We start from the raw sequence: 27,405 nt of genomic DNA on the forward strand, positions 1-27,405 counted from the left end.
CCCGGCGCCCGGCGACTGAGCATGCCCAGCGCGCCGGCCGCTCTCGCTGCCGTCTGCGAGTCCCAAGAGGCGCGGTGGGAGAGCGCCGCCGCCCCGGCCTGGGGTCTGTGCCCGCAGCGGGAAGGGGGGGCGCCCAGCGCCCCCGCCCACTAAGAGCCCGCAGGTGTCCAGGGAGTTTTCCCTCGGGCTGGCTTCCCGGTTTGGGGAGAGTGGGGCTGAACACTAATACAGAGGGGTCTCCTACTGAGACCCCTCGATGGCTACATAAAATTTTTTAAAGGGTCCGAGGGGAGTAAAGGATTAATTAGGGCCCCTGGACTCCCCAGAGAAACGAAAAAATGGCCCAAAGCATCTTGAGAGCGCAGTGCTTAAAGTTTTAGAGATCGTCACCCCTCACCCCTTTCTGTTCTAGCCCCTGAATTCTCTTCCTAGAGATAATTACTGTTTCTCCAAGTTAGTTGCTGGTAAGGATGTTTTGGCACCTTAAAAGTGTGTGGGGAAACGCCTGCGGGAACCTGCCCCTAACCCCTGAGCCTATTTCGATGCCAGGTGTTTTTCACTTAGACGGTTTCCCTCTCAGACTCGTAACTGCTCCTCGTCGCAATCCTAACGCTTTTCTGATAGCAAAGAAACCTTCGGGGGAGAAATAGGCGGGTGAGACGCCCCCGGAGCGCAGGCGGCCACACTGCGCATGCGCCGGTGAGCCAGGCCCAGGTGGCTGGGAGAGCAATTAGCATCAGTCCTCAGCTGTGCGGGTCGGGCTAAGCTCTGAGACCCTTAGCAAAGTTGTACCGTGCCCCCCCCCCCCGAAACTCACAGCTGACTCAAGCAGAGCAGTCACATTTCTTAAATCCTCTGGGGACTCCTAACTGGGCCCCGTTTACTCCCGCTGCCCCTCAAAACCAAAAACAGTGTTTAAACTATTCATGGCAAGATACCACCACATTGAACTCTGTTTTATATAAATGTGGTTGGGGCTCACCCTTTCGAGACGTATCCTTTGAAAATTTAAAAATAAAAAGTAATGAAACCCAATAGGTGGGATTTTAGATTTTTTTCTATTGTATTACATTTCCGTAGCTCAAATTTCTATTATGAACCATATTAATTTTATAAAAAAAGGTCAAAATGTTTTTTAAAACATATCTGATCTGTTAAGGACAGGGACTGTGTCCTTTTCCATTAGCCTGTGAAAATCGTAGCACACTGTGTACGCTGAGCATTAAACAATAAATCAGCCTGAGGATTTCCTTTCCTCACATGCATCCTTCCCCAGCAGTTTCCCCTTGTGTTCAACCCAGATTACATCAATGGCACCATGTTTCCTAAACTACAATTTTGGCAAATAAATCATACTAAGCTTTACATATCTTTAGAAACAAAACCAACACATCTGAATCACCATGTAATACACAATCTTGCATAAAGAGACATTAAAATGAAAAAGAAGTTGCACTTGAAAAAAGAATAACAAGATATAAATTCCATTTCAGGTAGCAATGGATCATTCTTGGGTTTTGTAGGATATTTCCAAAGCCCAGGTAATATACACTATACCAAGAGGCAGGCCTGGGTTTAGAGTTTGAGCTCGGCTGGTTTCTAGCAACATGACCTTCAGAAAATTACCGAATTCCTCTAACCTTCAGTTTCCACGTATGTAAAAGGGGAAAAATAATACCTCATAGTGTTGGCAGAATCTAATGATACAACGCCTTGCTCTTCAAAATGCAGTCCATGGGCCAGCAGCACCACTCAGGAGCTTGTTAGATATGTAAACTCTTGAGCTCTACCCCCAGACCAAATGAATCAAAGCCTACCTTTTAACAAGATCCCCAGGTGCTACATATTTATGTTAAAGTCTGAGAAGCACTGATATAATGCATAAAACGTGTGCTGCCTAACACTTAGAGCTCCATAATCATTAACCAATAGCTTTGAGTTCACAGATAGGCAGCAATGACCAAACAAGTTCTATTTAACTTTTTTTTTACAATTAATATATACTGTATCATAATATATAATACGACTTCAAAATATAAAACCAGAGAGTAGAGAGAAGGGCAAGAGGAAAAGATATGGAAGGCCTAGAAGGTGAGGAGGCTAGAGAAATAGAGTTACTCAAGCAAACAAGGGGCTGTCAAAATGTGAATCATGTGGAACTCATTAAAGTGTCAGAAATCGGGCAAGAACAAAAATGACAATGGGCTTTTTTGAGCTGTCAGCCAAATTCCTTTTCCTTTACAATCTTACCACCTAGTGACAGTGAAAGCTGGGAGATAAGGACTAAATTCCATCAGTGGCACTCTTTGCTAGTCCAGCGCCCCAGCGTTCGAGTGAAGGCCATTCTTGCACGTGTAACTTGTGACTAGGACTCAACGGACCCACTGCCCTGAGGCCTGCGTTAGTTCCTGAGGCACATCCACACTCTACCATTTACTGAATGCCAAGCCCTCTGTTGGCCACTTCACAAACATTAACTGCAAGTTAGAAGATGTTCCCCTTTCCTAACAGATGAAGAAAGGATATCAAAGGCATTAAGCACCCTTCTTCTGGGTTACTAAGCTCTCAAAACAGGGTGAATTTGGGCTCCACATCTGTGTTGTTTCTATTGAAAGCTGCTCCCCATTATAATAATCACTTTAGTGAATTTAACTACTAGTTTAAATCTCTCCCCACTAGACTGAAACACCTTGAAGGTAAGGATGGTGACTTATTCATCTCCACATTCCCAGAACTAACCTTGGTGATTGGCATACCATAAGCGCTCAATAAATATTAGTTGAGTAAGTGAGTAATGAGTGAACAAATGAGCTATGTTGCCTCTTTCTACTCTCTCTGTCCTCTCTTCCTGGTAGTGAAAAGATCAGGAAACATTCATGGTGTTACTATCAGGCCACATGAAGAGAAGGTCTGCTCCATCCTGTGTGTCTCGCTAGCCTTTCTGGGCCCTCCAGCATATCAGGTGCCCTTTCTTCTCTCTTGCATTGCTCTGAACTTTGGATCTTTGCCTCAGCCTTACTTAGTATAAAAATGGGAAACAGTATGGGTGGCATCTGAGCTTCAGGAAAGACAAGACAGCAATAGATAAAGGATATCACACTCCAGGTCTCTTTCCACATTCAAAATTACCCCATAATCAGAAAGTAAGGATTAGAGAATTCACTAGGTTATGCATCAGTCCTAACATACCACAGAACTATAAAGTAAAGATGAGAGCCACATAAAGTCATTTCTTGCTACAATCTGTACTGTCACTCAGTCTTTGCCAATTTTTTTCTTTTTATTCTTTCAACTGTTAAGTTTACAAAAGCACTAAGATCTACCACCAAGAAATTCTGAAACCTAAATTTTTTATTCCTTATTTTATTTGTTTTGTATCACAGAAGTGAATCACGGATGCTATAAAGCATATCAAAGGTAAATCGATTTGCAGTGCTTAGGTGACTCAGTTGGTTAAGCGTCCAACTTCGACTCAGGTCATGATCTGTGATCTGTGAGTTCAAGCCCCACATTGGACTCTGTGCTAACAGATCGGAGTCTGGAGCCTGCTTTGGATTCTGTGTCTCCCTCTCTCTTTGCTCCTCCACCACTCACACTCTGTCTCTCCCTCTCTTGAAAATAAATAAACATTAAAAAAAAGATAAATCTATTCATGAAAGCATTAAAAAGGCAAAAACAGAAATAATGTAGACTACAAACTGAATTCCAGACTCTGTGTCTGTTAGGTTAATTTTCTTCAGCTACAATCAAATGTAGTTTTGTTTCACAAACATTAGGGATGTAGGCTTTAAGTTTCTAGTAATTTGATAATGTTTTAAAATAAACACCAAAGAACCACTGCAAAGATAGGATGGGTTAGAGTGACATTTCTACAACAACCATTCTTCTAATAAATATGAATGTAGTTATTCAAATAAGTGTGAATTTAAATATTTTTAGGTATAACTGAGCAAGATCTCATTAGGATCATAGGATTTTCTTTTCTCTTCTAACATGTTTAAGCCCTGATAATAATAATTACAACAACAACAACAACAACAACAACCATGATGTTGATGATGAAGATGATGACAATGATGATAATGGCTCTTATTCAAACTGTCACTTAGCATCTAACAAAAGAAATTTACGTGAGATAATTTATGACACAGATAGGCTCCATAGAAGCAGCCTAAAAAGGAGCATAAGAACATGACTCAAAGTCTTTGTGTTACAAGGGATAGACCAATAAAATGCTAATTAGCTAACTCATGTCCAAATAAATGAAAATATAAGTGTTCTCACTCTCTCCACTGTGGACACACACACACACACTCACACAATGAAGCTCCAGAGGTTTAATTCACCAAATGAACCTCACCTCAGCTGCATCTTCTGGTTCACATCAAACATGCTGCAGCCCTCACGCCCTGGTTAGACAACAGTCCACTGTGGAACATTAGCAGTAACACGTGTACACGTTATGTTTTAAATATGACTGAGAAGGCTGGACTTGCAGGGGAAAGCTCACTAGCTAAAATAGCTATGTGATCAATTAGGGGCCTTGATCTAATTTGTGGAACATTTCAATTTTATTTGGGTGTTGATATAAATAAATTGTCAAAGAGAGAGCTCTTCATACCGAGATGGTGAATATCAAAATCCGATGTGGGAAGCTTGTGGTGTCCCTTTTTCCAAAAAATCCTTATTCATATCACAATCATAATACTGAGTTAGTTGTAGAATAATTATCTAAGTGTCTGACATCACAACTACCAACACCTTCCCTGAACCTCCACCCTGCTCCTCTTAAGAGCTCCTCAGGAACAGGGAATAAATATATCTAATTCATGTCATATCTCCGGTGCCTAGCACTTAGTAGGGGATGGGTGGATGGACGAATGAATGGATGGATGGGTGGGATGGATAAATGAAATGAATAGGATATAAACCACATGATGATAGTAATTCTGAGAAAGGAGAAAGCAAGACTAAAAGTTCCATTTGCCATTTCCACATGTCACCCAGATTTATTCCAGCCACCAACAATGTCCTTGGGAAAATAAAGCAATACTGCAGGACTGATTGACTTTACCCACGTGAAGAGACTACAGGAATACTAGAAAGTGTCCCATTCCCCATTCCAAATAATTCAGAACACCTATTTCATTTATTTTTGTTTGAATGTTTTTTAACAATTAAAATCCATTATCACACAATTAGGAACTACCTGAGAAAGCTAATGTATTTACTGATGCCTGATATAGCAACAGCTACTATTTATTGAGTTCTCAGAAGCACTGACAGCTAGCTATTGAACTATGTGCTTTCTATGCTTCGTTTTATTTGATTATCGTAATCTCTCTAAGATAGGTGCTATTATTTACTTCATCTTATAGGTGAGGAAACCAAGACTAAAGAAGCTCAACTGTCTTTCCTAAATTCAAGCAGCCAGTAAGGGGCAGAACCAGTGTGAGAACCCAAACACTGTGATGCTAAGTTACACACATATCACTGTGATGCCATTCTCCCTCCCTGGAGACTGAAGGTACAGAGAGATTCCCAAGAGCAGACTCCAAAAAGATGGCTTTATACACAGCCAAATTTGAATGCTCCATGCCTATGCAAACCCAGTAACAAAGTACAGTTTCAATATTTACATAAATGAAATTCCCTTCTATTGCCATTCAAATATCAGGAAAAGAAGCGAAATCTGTTTGATACAGTAATGTTGTTTTAATTCTTTATTTGTTTTTTTTTTAAATATTCCGATTTTGGGGGTGCCTGGGTGGCTCATTCGGTTAAGCATCTGACTCTTGTTGGCTCAGGTCATGATCTCATGGTTTTGTGAGTTCGAGTCTCACGTCAGGCTCCATGCTGGCAGGGCAGAGCCTGCTTGGGATTCTCTGTCTCCCTCTCTCTCTGGCCCTCCCTCACGCTGTCTCTATCTCTCTCAGAATAAATTAACTTAAAAAATAAATAAATAAAATATTCTGATTAATGTGTTTTAAAGTTTGTTTAGTATTCATTTATTCTTTTCAGATGTAAGGGTTTTGTTTTATTTTGTTGTGTTGTGCTATGTTCCAGAATGACATGAGGTTTTTTGTTTTTGTTTTAATTTGGGGGGTGGGGAGAGGGGTCAGAGGGAGAGTTAGAGAATCTTAAGCAGGCTCCATGCCCAGCATAGAGCCCCACACAGGGTTCAATCCCACAACCCTCGAATCATGACCTGAGCTGAAATCGAGAATCAGATGGTCAATCAACTGAAACATCCAGGGACCCCAACATGTGATTTTGAAGTTTAGAAGGTTTAGAAAACTATCTGTTTTGATCATCAGACCCACAATGACAATGCGGGAGTGATTTAACAAGAAAGCTAGCCAGTTTTGTGGGAAACTGACATGAGAATGCTAAAAAGCACCAAAATAAAAATCTAATGTGCCTTATTAACCTCACACATGTGCACCCAGACAGACATTCTCCCATTTATGTATTTTCACAGATTGTTTATGCTCTACTTTGCAATCCTGGCATTAGGTTACCTGTAAAATCACACACTTGTTTTTATTGCACACACAAACACAAAGGGAGTCTCACTGTCGGCACTAGAAGAACACCATGTATCCGGCCAGAATGAAAATACAATAACCATTTCTGTTTCAAACTGTTTGGTTTGTTGCTGGCCAAACTTTTAAGTTATTCTCACAGAAATTTCCTAGATTTGGGAAATAATTCATGTGTTCTTCCTGCTTTCTTCTCTCTTCTCTCTGACATTTCTCAGGAACTAAAATTTAGGGCTGTTTAGATCATAATATAGAATTAGGGTGTAAGAAAGAAAGGGATAAATCTAAGGAAGATTGCTCTGAGAGAACAACGATAATTGAGATTATTTTAAAGAGAGAGGAGGATTAAATGGTAGACCTAAACAGAATAGGAAAATTATTTTCATGTTTTCAAAAAATGAAAAACTATGATTCACCAACAATGAAGCAACAGAAAGAGAAATCAAGGAATCAATCCCATTTACAATTGCACCAAAACCCATAAAATACCTAGGAATAAATCTAACCAAAGAGGTGAAAAATCTATACACTGGAAACTGTAGAAAGCTTATGAAAGAAATTGAAGAAGACACAAAAAAAATGGAAAAAGATTCCATGCTCCTGGATAGGAAGAACAAATATTGTTAAAATGTCGATACTACCCAAAGCAATCTACATATTCAATGCAAACCCTATCAAAATAATACCAGCATTCTTCACAGAGCTAGAACAAATAATCCTAAAATTTGTACGGAACCAGAAAAGACCCCGAATAGCCAAAGCAATCTTGAAAAAGAAAACCAAAGCAGGAGTCATCACAATCCCGAACTTCAAGCTATACTACAAAGCTGTAATCATCAAGACAGTATTGTCCTGGCACAAGGACAGACACTCAGATCAATGGAACAGAATAGAGAACCCAGAAATGGACCCACAAATGTATGGCCAACTAATCTTTGACAAAGCAGGAAAGAATATCCAAGTGGTGCTGGGAAAACTGGACAGCGACATGCAGAAGAATGAACCTGGACCACTTTCTTACACCATACACAAAAATAAATTCAAAATGGATGTAAGACCTAAACGTAAGACAGGAAGTCATCAAAATCCTCAAGGAGAAAGCAGGCAAAAACTTCTTTGATCTTGGCCCTCAGCAACTTCTTACTCAACATGTCTCCAGAGGCAAGGGAAACAAAAGCAAAAATGAAACACTGGGACCTCATCAAAATAAAAAGCGCCTGCACAGTGAAGGAAATAATCAGCAAAACTAAAAGGCAACCAACAGAATGGGAGAAGATATTTGCAAACAACATATCAGATAAAGGGTTAGTATCCAAAATCTATAAAGAACTTATCAAACTCAACACCCTTAAAAACAAATAATCCAGTGAAGAAATGGGCAAAAGACATGAATAGACACTTCTCCAAAGACCATGGCCTTCTCCAAAGGCCATCCAGATGGCCAACCGACACATGAAAAAATGCTCAACATGACTCATCATCAGGGAAATACAAATCAAAACCACCATGAGATACCACCTCACACCTGTCAGAATGGCTAACATTAACAACTCAGGCAACAACAGGTGTTGGTGAGGATGCGGAGAAAGAGGATCGCTTTTGCACTGTTGGTGGCAATGCAAGCTGGTGCAGCCACTTGCAGTATGGAGGTTCCTCAAAAAATTAAAAATAGAACTGCCTTACGACCCAGCAATTGCACTACTAGTATTTATCCAAGGGATACAGATGTGCTGTTTTGAAGGGACACATACACCCCCATGTTTATAGCAGCACTATCAACAATAGCCAAAGTATGGAAAGAGCCCAAATGTCCACTGATAGATGAATGGATAAAGATTGATAGATGAATGGATATATGAATGGTATATATATACAATGGAGTATTACTTGGCAATCAAAAAGAATGAAATCTTGCCATTTGCAACTACATGGATGGAACTGGAGGGTATTATGCTAAGCGAAATTAGTCAGAGAAAGACAAATATTATATGACTTCACTCATGAGAACTTTAAGAGACAAAACAGATGAACATAAGGGAAGGGAAACAAAAATAATATAAAAACGGGGAGGGGACAAAACATAAGAGACTCAAACATGGAGAACAAACAGAGGGTTACTGGAGGGATTGTGGGAGGGGGGATGGGCTAAATGGGTAAGGGTCATTAAGGCATCTACTCCTGAAATCACTGTTGCACTATATGTTAATTTGATGTAAATTAAAAAAATAAAAAATAAATGAAAAACTATGGTCCATTACCAAAAACATCTGCCAATATAACAAATCTGATTTACTTCCTCATTTAACAAATGTTTAGCACTTCCTAAGTGCCAAACTCTCTTCTAAAGTTCATGTGGAATTACAGAGTAAAAGTAAAACGGGATCCCCTACTAAATCTCTGTGAAAATTTAGTTACCGTTATAAGACAAGGATATGAAAGATGGCACAAAGATCCAGGATGTTTCTATGCAGTGGTGGTGTTTTTATATTTAATGTTAACTGCTTATGACAGTAGTTAGTAAAATAACAAACAGGTACAGAACTGGAAGGATTGCTAGATAGGCAGAACACAGAATACCTTTCTCTTGAGGCCTGCCCCAGGCCTAGAAGAGCAGCCAGCTAAATGAAGTCTATTCTCTTCTAGAATCCTGGTATCTCCACATTTGTGGCCCCTTCCCTCCCTCTTCTTAATCACTGCAAGTGCCCAGGACAGAAATATCTTCTGGGGTGTCCCCAGGCCCCAAAAGAGTTAACACTGATGCAACTTAATAAAGCAAAAAGAGCTGAAGGCATTAATTAGAAACTCCAAAATATTGAACATCCTGACTAACCAAGGTAATTCACAGTGAACCCCCTCCCGCCCCACCCCACCCCCAAGTATCCACATGAATCTCCCACACTGCCCTGCGTCTCTGCTAAGTGGTTCAGTTTTCTCACCAAACAATGGGAGAGGAGCTGCCATAGGCTGCTAGGGAAGACAGGTGATCAATACGAGCACAAGGGCTGTGGTCTCCCAGCCTGTTTCCATCACATTGATGGTGAACTGAGTTACTTGAATCAAAGCGAATGAGATTTGGCTGCTGGCTGTCTATCAGTGCCTTTCATTTTGATCTGTCCTTTATTTGAAAGTGCCGGGGAGGATGTGCCTGCTGGCTGAAATCTCTCTTTACAGCTGCTTGCTGTGATGTGCATGTAGATGGTAGAAACTGTGGCCCCACACCTCTGTGGAAGCTACCAGTTTAATTTTTAGTTGAGGTGAAAAAGAGGCAGATACTGCTGACCCAAAACCAGTGGTTCTCTGGCACTGGAATGAGGATCATCAGGAAGGTCTTTGCTTTGCAACCACATTCGATTTGGACATTCTGTATCAGATCTCTGCCTAATAATTGCTTTTCTCATACTTATTACATCTCTCACATTCAGAGATTAAAAGCTTAACTGTTCTTTAATAATGTCTTATAATTATGTCTCAATAGTTATAATTCCATTATAGATTAAAAAGTTTTTTGCATCTCTAAAGAGCCAGAAACTAGTATCAGTGAGGAAATTCTCATGTAGCTTTTAAATAAAATCTAATTATTTGGGGAGTCAGCTTTAACTACCCTTTTTTGCATTTAAAGGTATAGGTAGTATTTTGCTATTTGGGGAAACTGATCCAAACGAGATACAGGTTTAAAGATATTCTCTACTTTTGATCTGTCTTTGCCTCTAGGTTTTCTACACAAAAGTTCTCCACAATGTTCTCATACTCTGCAGATAAACTGGAGAAAATCCAAGCCTTGAATTTCACTTTTCAAAGGATCTTTCAGGAATGAGCTAAGCAATGGTCATTTTGCAACAGGATTAAAAACCAAATTGCCATCTCATTCCAGTTACACACTGTGGCAAATGAGAGCAGCTGTTAAATAAATGTTGCCAGTGTACTCAGATCCTACATCAGCCATGCAAGCCCTGCTGTGCTCCATGGCCACAAAACGTGGCTCTAAACTAAGCCAGATCTGTAGCCAATGCATATGATGAATGGGTAGGAGGGTTCCGGCACATCCCTTTGCCCACATTAGATTCCTGCAAGCCCAGGTAAAGGGCCACCTCCTCAGAAAGGCCTTCCCTGATAATGAGGGACAACCCCATCCTCAAACCACCCCCACCAGTATAATTTCTACTTCGTCTGATAGTTATTTTTATTGGTCTTAAGAAGAATCCTTAAGGAAACAGTGTCTAGTTCATCTGGGAATTCCCAAGAGCTCACTAAATACTGATGAATGAACAAATGAATGAGCAGTCTCTGACCTATCACTGTAGACATGCTACCTTTAGTCTTTAGCTACAAAAAGCTTTCATATTACTTACAGCATTCTTGTGCATATTTAACTTTCTGTTGCCTAGACTTTACCTTCTTGAAACAGTTTTCTCTAAAAGTTTTGAGTAGAGTGTAAGAAGCAGTCTAGAAGGGGTAAAGTGTGGGTGTAGAGGGGGTAGTGGTGACTGGAGACAGGGAACAAATATAACTCAGGAATGGTGTGATCCATTTGATTTTAAAACAAATTCATTCCAAAAGTGCTGAAGAAGATAAAGTATCTAGTACAACCATCGTGTTAAATGCTATCTATTTAGTTATCAATAAGTGATTACTATGAGCAAATAAAAATGTGACCTAAAACAAAAATATGTTCAATTAAAGTCTCAGAATTCTTCCTCAATAATCCTAAATCACACTTCACTTACAGAAGGTGTATAGTCTGTTTGTTTTTCAGAATGATTTTCTCCATAATGTCTGAACTATACATGATTTATGTGTGAGAGGTAAGTCCTTCCAGCTGTTGAAAATTAGCTTAGTCACCAGTCTAGTGAGACCAGCCATGAAATGCCCTGGTTATTGGCAATTTGTTATCTCTGAGCTCTTCAAATTAAGTCTGGTTGCAGGTCATTCCGAGAAGGGGTCAAATCACTTAGCAGAGCATGAGAAAGAGAGGACGTGTCAGACTACTCTTAATCAAATTCTTTCACTTCTTTCATTCTTTTTCATTCTTGGCCTTGGTTGTCTAAATTAATCTTCTGGGTTATAAATGGCCATTGGCCATTTATGAGAGCAGAAGTCCTTCCTAACGGGTCCAGGATAATGTTATTTTAAACATATACTGGGCTTCAGATTGTGAGCCAGGAACTGAACTTCATGTTCTTACACAGCTTATTTTACTCACAGTAGACCTGTGGAGTAGATATATTACAGGTTAGGAAAAAAAAGGTTCAGAGAGCTAGAGCAATGTTTATAACAGCATGACTTCAATCCACAAAATCAGAATTTATGAGGGATATCTAGGAATCTGTTAAATCAGAATTTCTGCATTTTTCACTGCTGCTCCAGGATGATGATGATTGCCTTTTATTATGAAAAATTTTGAACCTATACCAAAGTGGAAGGGATAGTCACTACACATCCTATACCCATCACCAAGTTTCAACAGTTATCACCCAAAGGGGTGAGTATCTCTTCAATTTTTTAGACTCTGCCCTGTGATACTGTAATTTCTAGGTCCCTTGGATGAAACATCCAGATGCTTCTCTGAAAATAATAAAATTTGAGAATCAGTGGAGTTGTATGACTCTCCCGTATTACATGGCTATGGAGCAGCAGAGATCAGAAGCAAATCTGAAATCAGAAGTTTCTTTCCATTCCATTCCATTCCATTCCATTCCATTCCATTCCATTCTGAAAACAGAAGTTTCTTTCCATTAAACCACAGCGGTATTCATCAAGTACATAAGTGTTTATTGAGTTTCTTTACGTTTATATAGCACCAGACTGAGGACTAGAACATGTATAAAGAAGTGAATAATGTATAATGGAAATGATGAAATAGGAACATGTAGTAATTAAATCATATTGCGAAATGACCTGTGAGCAATGACCAAAATGAATTATACAGATAATAAACACATTATTGGAAATGGGAGAACAAAGAAACATGAAACCATTTAAAGAGTCTTTACACAAGAGGTTAAGATTTGACCTGGGCCTGTAGCAAGGAAGGGCTCTGCAAGTGAAGAATCACATGAGCAAAAAAGAAATTCAGAACAAACAAAGCTTTTGGGGGGAACAGAGAATGAGAAGCAGGCTGGCTGGTCCAGAGGGATGGTATCAGGAAGCCACATTGGATTGTTAGCAGAGCCAGATCATGGAGGTTCTCAAAGGCAAGATAGAATAGGGATACCAGGAAGCCACCAGGAATTTTTGAAGAGGAGAGAAATGTGATTCAAAGCAGGAACTTGGGATGGAAACTCTGACCTCGGTATGCCTGAAAATGATAGTTTTAGGAGGCCGGGTGTCCAGATAAGAAGTTACTGCACTGAACAAGCAGAAGACAAAAAGACCCAGACTGAGAAACAACTATGGAGCATTTTATAGAATCAACTGGACTTGGTGGAGACAACAGGCAGGAATAAGTTAAAAATGCTCTGAGGCTTTGTAACTGGTGAGTTAGAAGAACTGAGGAATACCAAAATGAGTTTTACTGGAGACAGCGGAAGATTTTAAATTTGCGTTGGAGGAGAATTAGGGTAGGAAGTAGGGGCCGAGAGCATAGGGAACAGTTGAGAAAGCAGTAGATACAGGATCAAGGGAAAGACTCTTTGGAAACTAATAACAGAAATTACGAGGTTGGACAGCCCAGTGGAGCTGCCACTCTGTATTACCTGAATCCAGGGCGGTGCCCACCAGAAGACCGGTTGGACATTAGTCCCTGTGAAGATGCCCTTTATAACACTGCCCCCGAGTGAGGGGTAGAACCCCTGCTACAGCACTTCGAAGTGCCTTCCAGTTAGTTAGGGCCAATCCTGATTCAATATCTGATTTACAGAGCATAAAAATGTCTTATTAAATTTGGATGGTAGGGGTGCCTGGGTGGCTCAGTGGGTTGAGCATCCCACTTCAGCTCAGGTCATGATCTCGCATTTGTGGGTTCGAGCCCCACGTGGGGCTCTGTGCTGACAACTCAGAGCCTGGAGCCTACTTTGGGTTCTGTGTCTGCCGCTCTCTCTGCCCCTCCCCTGCTTGCACTCAGTCTCTCTCTCTCTCTCAAAAATAAAATAAAACGTAAAAGTTTTTTTTTTTTCAATTTGGACTGTAGAGGGAAAAAACACTAGTGAAAAATTATTGAAGCAACTTAACAGCAGACTATACATGCTTCATAAAATATTCATTGAAGTCCATTCCATATGTCTTCTACAGGTGTGGTTTTATGGAACTGTAATCCCTCCTTCCCCAGGGATTATGAAATCTACAATGGGAGTATCTAGAGGCTGGTCTCAATTCCACTTTAGGGATTTACTTTCCTTATCTGAGTCCGTTTGTTCCCCTTCTAAGGTTCCAAATTGGTCTTTGATAATTAACTTATTAAACAAATATTTATTGATCATCCATTTTTTTCTAATGCTAGAGATTCAGCGACAAATAAGACAAAAATCTTTACCTTGATGGACTTTGCTCAATGACTAATGATTTATAAAAGTGTGCATCCAAAATCAAGTATGCTATTCTTAACTGTACAAATTGTATTTGCTATTTTCACTATTGCCTTTTTGGCCATGTGCACATTTAAACTCTGTGTCCCCTCTCAAAGCCCTACTTCCCCTCTACCTGCTAGAAATAACATTAGATCTAATGATTTCTAAAGCATCTACGTGTAGTTACACTGCTACAGGGTCAGTAGCATCGCATCCCCAGTCCCCTAAGCATCCTCTCTTCTGTTAATACCAATGATACCAACTACCCCCTGACCCCTCATTGTTACACCTTGGTGCTTCTCTCCCTCCTCCTTCCCCCGATTAACCCCCTACCCTTCACCCTCCCACCCCTATGGTCCCATGACGCCTATGGTTGTCTCATGCTGTCACCTACTAGAACAAATAGTCTCTGAGACCCCAGTGGAGCACTACTAGGGAGGGTAACACCCACCAGCAAACCCTTGTCGTATTCTGAGCCCATAGGAGAGAATTTAAAATCAAAGTTGCTGGCTACAAACAACACAGAGTTTATTTGTTTATTTCTTCTAATATATAGGTTGCAGGGACTCAGAGAACTCGTCTCTACTTTAGCAGGGCTCTCTGGCATCATCCCCACTTTCCCACCCATGTATTAAAATCTACAGCAAACCATTCCATAGGCTTTTTTTTAAGGTTTATTTATTTTGGGGAGACAGAGAGAGTGAGACAGAGAGAGAGAGAGCAAGAGGGGGAGGGGCAGAGAGTGAGGGGGACAGAGAATCCAAAGTGGGCTCTTTACTGACAGCACAGAGCCCCATATGGGGCTCGAACTCACGAACCCGGAGATCATGACCTGGGCCAAAGTTGGATGCTCAACCAACTGAGCCACCCAGATCCCCATAGGCTCTTTAAAAAAAAAAAAAAAAAGAAGTATTGTCACTTTTAATCAATTGGATTCTGTTTAGCCAGGAAAATAACTATTGCCAAAAAAAAAAAGCACAGTACTTAGGATGTCTACCCACCCTGCTAATCCTTTAAAAAAAGAATGTTTCATTTTAGTAAGGATGCATTTTTGAATCTTATAATTTTAGGAACAAGCATTTATATTTTTTCCTATTTTTCCTAATCATGAATGAGCTAATATCTTTGCCACTCACTTAGGGAAGATTCCCTGCTTAAGCTATCTAGATATATTTTCCTTTCTTCTGACCAACACTGATTAAAAAATCATAGAGTGTTTCTAATTAATAAATGATGAATAAAAATCCTAAAAAATATTACTGAAAAAAAAACACATTATTTTATGCTGAAAAAACAATAGGGCTAAAATCCAAGTCCAATCATTCTCAAATGAATGGTTTCAAAAGGAACAATATTTCCTTTCAAGAAGCACCCATGAGAAGTAAGTGGTTTGCTTCAAAGGCTCCCAAGGGAAAAGGATTGCCCACAGATCTTAGGTTTAATATGGGAAATAAATGTTGTTTTAGACTTCAAGTTTTGTTCTTTTTTTATTTTTTGAGGAAGTTCAGAAGCTTAAATTTTTTATTAAAAATGTATATGGCAATTGTTACTATCTTATCTCATCTGTTGTTTTCTTTTTCTCTTATCTTTCATAAATTTTGTATGATGAGGAAGCAAATTCTCTGCTATTAACAATTCCTTTTAACAAGAAAGGGATATTATCAAATATAAGAGGAGGAAAGCAAATGATAGATTTAATTCTAGTGTGGACAGGAGAGATCTTGTGGTCAAGAAAAGTAACAGTTTAAAACGTAAAATCAGTTTTGCTGTTCTTGTGGCTTTACACCAGTTAGGCTCCCATCAATAACATGTTTTACATTAGAACTTATAAAGTTCACAGCCCGAGATAAAAAGGTTTTTTTCCCATAAAGAAAAACCAGTGCCCAAGTTCCCACCAACACATGCCAAAAGGATACTTTCATGTCAACATGGAATACTTTATCTTGATTTATTTCAGACAAAGAACTTGTAACTTCAACTAAATAAGGAATATTCAATTATGAAGTGTTTTAAACCCTGAGGCTTCCATGAAGAAGAAAAGTAATAAATTAATCTTGTAGAACCAAGATTACACATTACTGTCCTCTGACTCTACCTAATTATCTCAGAAGATAAAATGTATTTGAAATTCAACAGAGGATTATACAGAATTATCAGGAAATATAGAAAATCATTCATTAACATCCTCTTCAAGTAAAAGTGAATTTTGTAGAGTCTCTAAGTGAATAATTGTCTCATTAATGCTTAGTAAAATTTCATGCAAAACATCTAAAGTTCCTAGTCTCCAAAATGAAAAGAAAAACATTCTCCTTTCAAAATAAACTAGTTTCAGTCAATACTCATCCAAATCTGCTTACTTTTGAGAACAAACTATAACACAGTTGACATTTCTTTTCTACATGCAAAGAAACTATGAAGTGCAGTCATTATTGACAATCTATTCCTTCCTCTCCCATCAAAAAATGACCTGGTTAAAAAAATTACACACACACACATGTGCACACACATACATACATATATGGTAAGTTTTCCCTAAAATGGCTCCTCTTATCAATTTCCCACTTCAGTCAAACTGCTGGTCATGACTGTAGCAAGTACGGTCCTAAATGCCTCATGGGCTTCACACAGAGCCCATCCACACACATCCACTCGCAGCCATGTTGTAAGTTCTAGAGAGCATCTGCTAAGCTATAGAAGCTCAGTGTCTGGGTAACACACTGACCCACTGGCAGAAAACCAGGGTTCTACCCCTAATTCCCCACATCTGCCCTTGTGCCCTAGGGCAATCTCTTGGGCTTTGGTTTTTCTTGACTAACTGGTTAAGTGAGTTGGACTAGATTTTTTTCGAAAGTCTCTTCCAATTCAAAATTCTGATTCTAAAGGCATCCACACTCTCTCCCAGTCCATCAGATTCAAAACCATGAAAGATTTGACTGCATTGTGTTCATCTTAATTATCATCAAGCATTTTTGGATTGTTGGTTTTGTTTTTTCGTCTTACCTGGACCTTATCCTTTCAGGTGTGATCTGTAACCTTATTAATTCATTCTCCCACGGGATCAACTTCTCATCATGTTTCCTAGCCCTGAATCTCCAGGAGTTCCTTATAACCTATCCTATTTGAGACTCTTCATAAAAGACTACAATGTCACACATTTTGAGAAATAATTTGTCTCCAAATTGTCAATCCAATCTATTTTTCACTTCTCCAATGCAATAGAGATCATCAGCTCATGTCACCCCCATGAAACTACTCCATTCCCACTTCCACCCCCAGCTTGTCAAATAAATCTCTACACATTTGCCAAATTATTTATTCAAGTACTCAAGACCTAGTGTCTTTAGTGTGAGGTCAAATAACCCAGTGGTTACAAGTGCCTTTGCTGAAGTCAGATTGTGAAGGTTCAACTCCCATGTCTGTCACTTGCTAGTTCTGTATCTTTGGATACATTATATAACCTCTCTGTACTTCGGTCTGTGGAGTGGGGATAAATTAGTATATACTGGATTGAGTTGCTGTGAGGTTACTAAATTAGTATGTATAAAATACCTAGACCAGTGCCTGGCACACGGGAGGTACTCTAAAAGTGTCAGCAATCACTACTACACCGGCTCTTTGCAACGTACTTGGTCAGTAACATATACTTAGGCACATATATTTAAAGTTCATTTATTTTGAGAGAGGGCAGGTGCAGAGAGAGAGAGAGAGAGAGAGAGAGAGAGAGAATCCCAAGCAGGCTCCTCACTGCAGCACAGAGTCTGACACAGGGCTCAAATTCCCGAACCATGAGATCATGACCTGAGCTGAAACCAACAGTCAGACACTTAGCCTTTGACTGAGCCCACCCAGGCACCCCCAGGAACATATATTTAAACTGTCCTCTGCTGCTCACTTCTCTTTCTCTTGACTAATTACAGAGAAGGGGAGAGCAAGAGTGATGTCATTCTTATTTCCACTCTCTTCATGGGCATTGAGGAATGTTCAAACTCCCAGTATCCACACCCAGAGAGAGACGTATGAAACTACGGGAGGAAAGCCATGACGATTAAGGAGTTGAAAATGGAGGTTGTGAGGAAACACTAGTTAGGAAAAACTAGTTAAAAGAACAAGGACTAGTCATCCCCCCAAAAGGAAAGTTAAAAGTTATTTAAATAAAGATCTTTAGAATACAAAGAGCCTTTGAAACCCCACTGGGAATAGTTTGCTGTTTCAACTACCCAATCTTTCCTCCTTGGTTTCTCTTCCCATGACTGCTTTTGTGCTGTTTCTCATTCTGTACCTCTGCCCTGGCTTTACCTCCACCAAGTGTCAGATACTCACATGCACTATGTTCACTCCTAGTCTGAAAGGTGGATTTTATTAAGCTTTTCAGTAGAGCTTTTGACAACTAAATAAACTGCCCATAGTCACACAATCGAGCCAATAAGTAGCAGAACCAGAGTTCAAACCGATGTCTGTCTGATGCCAAAACCCAAGAGCAGCCCATGACACATGCCATCACCCCAATTTGTTCTGCTGCCTTTTGTTTCCAGTTTTCCTAACTCCTCCAGCCTTGCATAGTAATAGGAACATAAAATATATTCACTAAGAGCTTGTTACTTCAAAAGAAAATAATGAGAGTTTGAAATACTGCAGTATTCAAGAAGGTGAAGTTGAGAAATCATTTTTTGAATCGTCAACATTAATAAATCAACTAATTAACTAGTTAATTGGCTCTCCCATGTGTCAGGCAGATTAAGGAAGGGTCTCTTTAATAGGGGAGCATCTGGCTTGACAATTTTTTAAGTATTGTTTGGAACCAAAGCTTTTATGTTCATAAAAAAATCCAAGTTGTACAACATTCTTTAGCCAATAAAATGCAATGGCTGAAGAGGTCACCAATTTATAAAATCACGTGAGCTCTATTAGGAGTTGATACAGATAATTAGTAAAAAAATGTCTTTTAATCTAAGTATTTTAATTGTCTTAACAAGAACAACAGAAAGCTGATGAATAATCTGTTTATGATAACCACTCATGCAAAGGCTAGTAGGTCTGTGAACTACAGTGCTGTCTCAGTAAATCAAATATTTATAACCTTTGTTCAAGTTTCAGGAAAATCTGTGTAACAGTTACAAAAACACATGCCAATCTGAGTAGGTCCCACCTTTTTGTTTAATGACCACAAAATAAATAAAATGCAATGGAAACCTTGATGATCTTTTATCATATGTGAAATTCTGAGTCCACTAACTTCTTTATATTTAAAAGAAGCCAGAAAACATCTCAACACAGGAGGTCCAGATAAAGTGAAAAGCTTCCTTTATTGCATCAATGTGTGTTGACTTGATCCTTTGACCCTCTGTAAAATTGAAATTAAATTAAACATACACTGTATAAACTCAGCAGGAACCTCCCAGGCCCTACAGATCTGACCCTGTAAAAAAGAAAAAATTTCCTTGAGTGGAACATAGAACAAAATATAACCATTTTATTGTTATATAATCAACAGGGGAAAGAAATCCAACAATGTCTTTTACTACCTTGGCTTTCAAGCATTTTCTTCCTGTACTGTTATTTTAATTTTATTTTACAAAAGTAATACATGATCAGTGCAGAAGAGTTCAAAAGATACAAAATATAAAATAACCAAGAATTCCATCCAAAGACCTTCTATTCCATTTAGGTATGTACTCTTTATTTTTTGTGTAAAAAAAAATATATTTTTTTAATGCTTATTTATTTTTGAGAGAGAGAGAAAGACAGCAGGGGAGGCGCATAAAGAGAAGGGGAAACACAGAATCCGAAGCAGGCCCCAGGCTCCAAGCTGTCAGCACAGAGTCTGATGCAGGGCTCGAACTCATGAGCTGCGAAATCATGACCTGATCCAAAGTTGGACATTTAACCGACTGAACCACCCAGGGGCCACATTTTTTTAAAATAAAAGTGCCACTTTGTTCTATATGCTATTGTATAACTTATTTTTTTCATTTAGCACTCTATTAAAGTTTTCTCAGATTTATATAACCTATAAATAATTTATATAATTATTCATTTCATAAACTCTCTTGATTCATTTAATAGGATATATACCAGTAGTTGCATTTTGTATTTTTAATGTATCTTATATGTGAAGGTCTCAATAAGTTGTTTAGAAACACAATTAGTTTAGCAGTATCAAGATTCTCTGGTTATTTATAAATACTCCATCTGGCTTTTAAATCTGGGGGTATCCTCCTTTAAGCAAACCCACATATCATGAGATGGGAAAAAACTGTTACAGTCTGAACATCTAGAAGGAAAATATATTTTAAGTACAGCAGGCCAGCCTGGGGCAAAAGTACAAATAGAAGCCACACATCATATATCTAAATATTTAAAAGTTATAAATCAGACTAACAAGCAGTTGAATAAAATATACTCTACACGTCTACCTTGATAAATGCACTTTGTTGATGATCTGGGAGTCCAGGTTAGAATTAAGAACTCTCAGACAATTTGGAGTTTCTCAACAAAATGTGAAGGCCCAGGAGATCTGGCCTGGCCCCTGTTCATGACCCATAGCCTATGGCCCACTTCTTCTCACACCCCTGGCTCTGTGCCATTCCACAGAGGCCTTACTCGCATGGATATCTCAGTTCTGTCCACAAGTCTGCCCACACAGCTGACCCCTGACCATCCACCAGTCCTGGGAATGAGCATATCAGCAGCACATCAGCCCTCGAGAAGACAAAAGACGTGAGCCAAAGAGCCCATGCAGGCCTTTGGAAGCAAGCCAGAGGGAGTTCTGGCAGGGTAGTTGGGGATCCTAGGTACCTGAAGCACAGTGTAAAAGAAGGGGATGCAGATTCCCCAGTGACACATTTCTCCCCCCCCCCCCCCCCATAACTTCCTGCCCTTCATGTGGAATGCAGCCACAGAAGGGCCAGGATGGGCCTGTTAAGCACAGGGCCTAAGGCAAGTGCCTCTTCTGGGCAGTACTGAGGCAAGCCCCACTGTTTTTTGAGAAGATTTCTTGATAAGCCCATTTGAAGTAGAAGCCAACACCCTAAAGGACAAAGTTTGGGGAGAAAAGAACTAACAGAGGGAGAATGATTAAAAGTCTTAGGGCAGAGCCAATGGGATTAGGTGATATATCACAAAACCTTCTTTTACTCACAAAATACTTGCTGGAAATGGGAATTTTTTGCACCCAAATGGAAACCCATGGAAGAGTTTGACCCTAGTTGACTTAGGGATATATTAGATTGACTTAGAATAGGTCAAGAGGAAATAAGCTCTCTGGAACTTTCAAGCATCCTAAGGAAATCTCGGACCTCAAAGACCATGAAACAGTGGGCTGCAGGAGGGAGAATGTTGAACTGGTATTATCTGACTTAATGAGGGACATAGACATTCCACCTATACAAAAATCTGCCTTTGAATAAAGAAAGTATGAATGCTTTTTTACTTTGTGACTATTTTGTGATTATTTTCAAATGGGATGGTTTAGTGCTTTTAAAGTGATTACATTTTAAAGTGAGGATGCCATGTAAGTTACACGCAGAAATGTCAGAATCAGAGATAAAGAGGACTCTGAATTCCTTTGTGCTACATTAAATCCAAACCTCGCTCTTCCTCTTCTCCCTTTAGGGTACTAAAACTTTTGCCAGCTGAAGCTAAGGTTTTCCAAAAAACTTCAAGAAGCAGTTTCCAAGATTTAAATCGAAGATAAAAAACCATCTGCATTCTCACGAAACCGGCTATCTCTAACAAGTTTTTAGGGATGCTCTTTCCTTTCCTAGAGCAGAGTCGTAAACCACAGAGTGAAGGGTTAGCTCCAGCAGCGAAGTGGGAAGCACAATATGTTGTTCACTTTCTTTAATAGTACATTTTGATTGTGGCCATCACGGACATGAGTTTTATAGCACCAACAGCTGGGGCTTCTTTCCATTCGTTTCTCAGCCTCCAAACACAGCTCCTGCAAAGGAGCTCTTAATAAATACTACTTATTACCAAAGGGGAAAAAAAATACAGGACACATCAAGCTCCTGAGTCAAGACATCTCATTTCAAATACTGTTGTCACTAGCTTTGGGTTCTGACAATCACTTTGGACCATTCATGACTTCTACTAATTTATGTTGACTGTATTTTGCCTAAATGCTTTCCCACTGTGAGCATTCGGAGTTACTGAACATGTGCCATGTGCCCAGGCTCATTGTCTAGTGGAGGAGACAACCCAAAAGCATGATTATGAACAAAGGAGTGTCAGGGTAGAGGTAGATTCAGATTGGTACAGAGGCACAGAAGAAGGGAGCAAGCAGCTCCTGGGGCAGAGGTGGGTGATGCGGTTGGGGGTGGAGTGATGGGTGAAGAGGTGGGAAGAGAAGAAGGTGTGCACTTAGTGGGAAAGCAGATGGATGGGCATTAAAGGAATAAAACAGTGGGGTGCCTGGGTGGCTCAGTTGGTTGAGTGTCCAACTCTTGATTTTAGTTCAGGTCATGATCCCAGAGTCCTGGGATTGAGTTAAGATTCTCTCTCTCTCTCTCTCTCTCTCTCTCTCTCTCTCTCTCAAATAAAAATAAAAATAAAAAAGAATAAAATAACATATACAAAAACTCAGCGGCCTAAGGATGTACAAGAAGGTCAGAGACCAATAAGTTTTGTGGAGGGACAGAAATACTGTGTGTATGAAGTGAGCAGAAAGGATTGTGTGAAGCTAGTGGTTAGAAATGAGGGCAGAAGACAGGGCCAGACTGTAAAAAGGTCTGCAGAGGAATCTGAAGACTCACAAGAAGGTTGTCCTCAAAGCTCATGCCTGACAGGTAAAACCACCGTAGAATGAGATTCTTTTGACATCTTGCTAATGAGACTTCTTAATAGAATTCAAGATTTATGCTTAATTTCATTTTCTAATGAATTGTGTTAGAACGAGTTTCCACAGCCCTTTCAGAGGAGCCAGCAAACTGCAGACTGTAAGACCTCACTACGCCTGGCTTCTTAGAGGAAGAAAGCTGAACAAACCAACTGTTAAAAAGACCTTTGTTAACTAACTCGGGAACATAGGGGAATTGATAACAGAGCTGGAGAGGCCCACAGCCAAGATCCTGGGAGAGACTCCAGGAAGGGCAGTCCTCTAATAGGTTGGGTTTTTTTTTTTTGGTTTTTTTTTGTTTGGTTTTTTTTTTTTTTTTTTTTTTTTTAGCATAAGGCCATACTTGCCCAAGGCAAAATTACTAATGCAAACAGTGAGCATGTGCGTGGGCACTCATGATAGATGGAGAAATTCAACATCAAGCATGTCTGTCTAAGCATCTTCAAGCTGTCTAAACTAACAGGATACAAAAAACTTATGCAGGCAGCTCTGGAGCACACAGGTTCTGACATGTCCCTATTCAGTTATGCTCATAAATGCCACCAGCAATCTTGAAAAGGTCAAATATTAAATTTTGAGTTAAAGCCATAATTCAAGTTTTATTCTTAGCAAGTTTTATTCTTAGAGAAACTTGTTTATTTTTACTACCAAAAAGTTGAACCCTAGGTTACGAAGAAACTAAAGCTAGGGAAAGTTTTCACAGTAACGTTTAGAAATGCTTTGGAAAGAGATCAAGGTATCTCCACTTGCCTTTGGTGGACATTTGTGCCTGGGCGGCATTCACCTCCCTTTCATCTAAAGACTCCTTTAGTGCATGTCCTATATCCCATAGCACATGGTCTTGGTGGATGGTCAACAAAGGTCTCCTACCAAGGGTATGTGACAGACCAGTCTCCTTTCTGAAAACTAAGTATCTAGTAGAATAATAGAAAATAGCACTGGTTGGAGTTTTCTCCTTCCCTCTCCCTTCCTACTCCCTCTCCCTTTCTCTCCAGACAGTCCCTCTCTAGAGTATTCATGGTGTTACATTAGCCAGGTTTAGGTTCTTTGCAACCAAACAATCCTAAATCATACATTGTAGCCCATGCATCTCTGTAATCTTGTGATTCTAGTTTAATGGTCAGAAAGGCAACCGCAAGGGAAAGACTGTCAAGTCTTTGGGACAAAGACACCAAGTTTATAGCTTTTTGCAAAGTTCATTAGAATTTCCGAGTTGCTTCAAAATGGTTTGAGAGGAGAAGGAGGCAGATGGTAAGGACTGGGTGTGGAATGGAAAGTTCTGCAAACATGTGCTAACAGAGGTTCTCTCGGGTGCTAATCCAGGCTTTGAGAAGCATTATGGGCAAACCACAGCAGGCATGTGGGGAGGGCAATACCATGGACCAGCTGAGTCACCACTGAGACCAAGGTAAGGGCAGCAGCAATAAGGTGGAGTCCATTCACCAAAGTGGCATTCTGGAATTATTCAGGACAATATCAGATGGCTGAGGCAGAGTACCCTGGAGCAGCCACCCACAGCAACCAGAGGACGCATGGCAGTATTTGCTGCAGCAAGAAGCAGCCGCTGAGGGCTACTGGAACCTTCCTGTCATTTCTGACATGGTATCCCCACTGGCAATTTTCCCAGAGAATGGCAGAGTTCTAAGGCAAATGCAGGCGCCTTGGGTGGGTCAGGGGGGCTCTTCTGCATCACTGCTGTTGCCCTCCAGTGGCTAGGAGAGATTCCAACCTTAGGACTTTTCTGGTTCCTCCACAACCCACATGTTCAGGCTTACAAACAGCAAGATTTCCTCGCACCTCACATTCTAGATTTTTTCTCTATAAAGGGAAGTAATACAGCACAGTGGACCTGGAGTTTAAACCCTGCCTTTCCTAGCAGTGTGGAGGTTCCTCAGAAAATTAAAAATAGACCTACCCTATGACCCAGCAATAGCACTGCTAGGAATTTACCCAAGGGATACAGGAGGGCTGATGCATAGGGGCACTTGTACCCCAATGTTTATAGCAGCACTCTCAACAATAGCCAAATTATGGAAAGAGCCTAAATGTCAATCAACTGACGAGTGGATAAAGAAATTGTGGTTTATATACACAATGGAGTACTATATGGCAATGAGAAAGAACGAAATATGGCCCTTTGTAGCAACGTGGATGGAACTGGAGAGTGTGATGCTAAGTGAAATAAGCCATACAGAGAAAGACAGATACCATATGGTTTCACTCTTATGTGGATCCTGAGAAACTTAACAGAGACCCATGGGGGAGGGGAAGGAAAAAAAAAAGAGGTTAGAGTGGGAGACAGCCAAAGCATAAGAGACTCTTAAAAACTGAGAACAAGCTGAGGGTTGATGGGGGGTGGGAGGGAGGGGAGGGTGGGTGACGGGTATTGAGGAGGGCACCTTTTGGGATGAGCACTGGGTGTTGTATGGAAACCAACTTGACAATAAATTTCATATATTGAAAAAAAAATAAAATAAAATAAACCCTGCCTTTCCTGCCACCACTATAAAGTCCAAAGGACTTTATAGTAGGCATATTAGTAGGTATCTCCTAGGGTTGTTGTGAAGGTAAATGAGATGATGCATATCCAGGAGTTAGCACAGAGTCCCACACACAGTAAATGCTCAGCGATGTTAGAGAACGTGCCCACAAAGATGCTCACTGATGTGACTCAGAGCAACTCCAGCCCCTTCATTGTTACTTTCAAAGCCCTATAACATTCTGCATGAGAGAAAAGCCTGCTGCTGTACCCTGAACGCCCTGCGACAGTCAAGTGGCCCTAGAAGATATCTACTGCAGGTGGAGAGGTCAGGAGGGGATTTGGCTCTCGCTTCAAGAAGGGGGAAGGGGAGTGAGCATCTGGCAGCAAAGTCCCTTGAGGCCAAGTGGCAGCTGATTCACACAAATGGTATTTGGATCTAGGCGAGGGGAATAAGAGAGGAGCCTTCCCCTGCCTCCCGGAAACTGACTCCTCTCCCATCATCTCAGCTGCCATCTTTCATCACTCGGGCCTCCCCCAGATGTGGCAGCCAGCTTGCTCACACAGAATCCCCTCCCACACCAGCAGCATGTTGAGACTTTGCTGCCTGCCCAGCACTCGTAGGGGCTGGGCTCTGGTCCCTTGTATGAGAGGCGGAGAGCTACAGCAGAAAAAAGTGGGGATGAGGGAAAGGACTAAAAATCGTGGGGTTTTTTTTTAATGCATCTGGAGAAAAAAATATACCTCACATGTAGGTAGTTTGGGTATTGTGACAAGAAAAAATGCCCCTGTTTAGCAGAGACTAGGACCCATGTTCACAGAGAAAAATCAAAGGTTGGGACAGCTAACAATGCAGAAAGGCAGAATTCTTCCACTTAAACAAGTGCTCCCAGTGAGTCATGGTTGGGGCAGCGTTGGCTCCAGCATCAGTGAGACAATGATGTTTAGCTGCACACAGTGGGAATTAATTGGTTTCATTCAAAGTCACAGTGTAGCCACAGGGAAAAAAATTAATCTTCATTTAAGTATTACCACTACATTTTTCAAAATACAGAAACTTTTTTTTTCCTCTGTTCACATGCAGTTGTTTTCACATGAGCGAAATCCCACTTGGAAATTGTTCTGCCATCACACAACCCTTCTGAAAGTGGTCCATGGTAAATTAGTGTTGCTGAATTCCCACCTCATTCTAAAATGTTTTCTGGAAGAACTTCAGCACTCATTTCCAGTGGCTTCATACATGGACTCCATACCAATGTTCACTTTTGGTGCATGGATGGGAAAATAAATGCTATTATTTACTAGGAGTCCCAGACCCCGTGCCTAGCATTAGAGGCTTTGCCTAATTTTGCAGATTACAAACATTAATCTCAGAGAGGTGACATCACAGATCTGGGATTCAAACCCACCCTAGTTCTCTGCAACTGTTATGTGACCTTGATAGAAGGTCATGTTCCACAGCTCCAGTCTTTATATTACAGTCTCGATGGCCAGAGTATCCAGTACATATTAGATTCTCAATAAATATTTATTCTTGGTCATCGGTTTTACTTCTTTAGGTAGGATGCACCTGAACTTACCTCCTCCTGGGTATTTTATCTTAGGCTAACCAAAGTAAAGCACTCAGCATCTGTAGTTCTCTCCAGAATTCTAAGAGTAAGATTAGAGTATAAAATGAGAATTATATAAAAAACACCAAATGAATCCTGTTTATTGGTTACTGAGAGAAGTAACAAAACTTGTGAATTCACATTGCTACATGGTTGTCCTAGGTTTCTTCATAGCTTTTCAGTAGTCTCAAACGTGGGAAGGGAAATAGGTGAAGGGAAATACACTGAATTACTAAGGATGAGGAGAACCCAATGGAGAACTATTGGGTCTAGATGGTGGCTGGCTGCAAGCATTGGGATGCAGGTGCCAGCCATCCAGGTATCCGGTCATTTAGTTGCATGTTCTCCTTCCAGATGCCAGCACAGGCATTAGAGTCTCTTCCCGCCTCATCCCTGCCCATATCTCATGGCAATCCTAATCCTGTGAGGATGAAAA

General features: G+C 40.3%; 1 long non-coding RNA gene across 5 annotated transcripts in view; it reads right to left on the minus strand.

The window, feature by feature from the left end:
• Nucleotides 1-9,016: 9,016 nt before the first annotated feature.
• The window catches only part of LOC106974249 (uncharacterized), a 165,123-nt gene continuing 146,734 nt past the window's right edge, over nt 9,017-27,405 (minus strand). For all 5 annotated transcript variants that reach the window (XR_008295113.1, XR_008295115.1, XR_008295111.1 and 2 more), the window contains 2 exons: nt 26,940-27,009; nt 9,017-11,749 (listed from right to left, as the gene is read on the minus strand). This is a non-coding gene — a long non-coding RNA (uncharacterized LOC106974249). The remainder of the gene's footprint in view (nt 11,750-26,939; nt 27,010-27,405) is intronic.

The sequence above is a fragment of the Acinonyx jubatus genome, chromosome C1, assembly GCF_027475565.1.
Source record: "Acinonyx jubatus isolate Ajub_Pintada_27869175 chromosome C1, VMU_Ajub_asm_v1.0, whole genome shotgun sequence".
Taxonomy (NCBI): domain Eukaryota; kingdom Metazoa; phylum Chordata; class Mammalia; order Carnivora; family Felidae; genus Acinonyx; species Acinonyx jubatus.